The following is a 959-nucleotide window of genomic DNA, read 5'->3' as shown; positions in this document are numbered from 1 at the left end:
AAAGACAAAAATAATAAATAAGAAAGCAAACACTGAGAATATATGCTCCAACCATTCTAGCAATGTTAAGGCAGCTCAAGAAGATATTCAAGGACCATCTGCTCAACTAGATATTGAAAAAGATATCCAACCATTTTCTCAGCCAACTAAGGGGCCATCCACCTCATCCTCGCTACTAATATTGCAGCATGGTCTAAATCTCTCAAGAAGTTGGGTAGTGCAATTTTCAAGATGGATGAGTCATGCACTTAAGCATAGCATGTTCTTAAATGTTGTTAGTATTAATTAGTCAATTGATAAGAAGTATAACCATTGCTTGCTTAATTTATGGCACCTTATTTGTATGTTCTATTACACTATGAATTTCACTCTTTGTAATGTAAACAGAGTATTTAATAGAAGAGAAAAAAGGTTTTGCACTGACCGTGTAAAAAATACACATTCATTCAATTGCAATCCATCATGTATGGTAAGTTTGTTAACTTTTAAAATAATTATCTTAAAGAATTCAAATGATGATTTGTGATGGGATAACAATGTAAAATTGTTTTATCCTGTGAATGCATATGCATTAAACTATAGAAAAGGTAACTTAGTTTTATATTTTTTAAATCAATATGTTAGCACTTTGAATTTATTTTTTTAATTCTTTAGTTAAATATGAATTCAGTGTATTGAGACTCTGATTTTTTTAATTGTTTAACCAAACTAATATTTAAAAATTTATTTTCAGAATAATGAATAAAAAATATTACCAAAGTTATTGTCATGTCAAAATTTTGTTTTATAGGAGACGCCAAATTAGGCCATGTCTTTTGTGCATCAAAGTGCAGAATTGGACAAAATTGTACATTTTTTAAAAAAATTGATATGCAAAATGTTACTAAAATTGTACGTAAAATCATATAAAAATTATTATTTCTAGATTGAACCATCTCGTGGGTAGTTTATAGGTAAAC

This window comes from Glycine max, chromosome 6 (assembly GCF_000004515.6).
Source record: "Glycine max cultivar Williams 82 chromosome 6, Glycine_max_v4.0, whole genome shotgun sequence".
Taxonomy (NCBI): Eukaryota; Viridiplantae; Streptophyta; class Magnoliopsida; order Fabales; family Fabaceae; genus Glycine; species Glycine max.
This window is presented reverse-complemented; position numbering follows the sequence as displayed.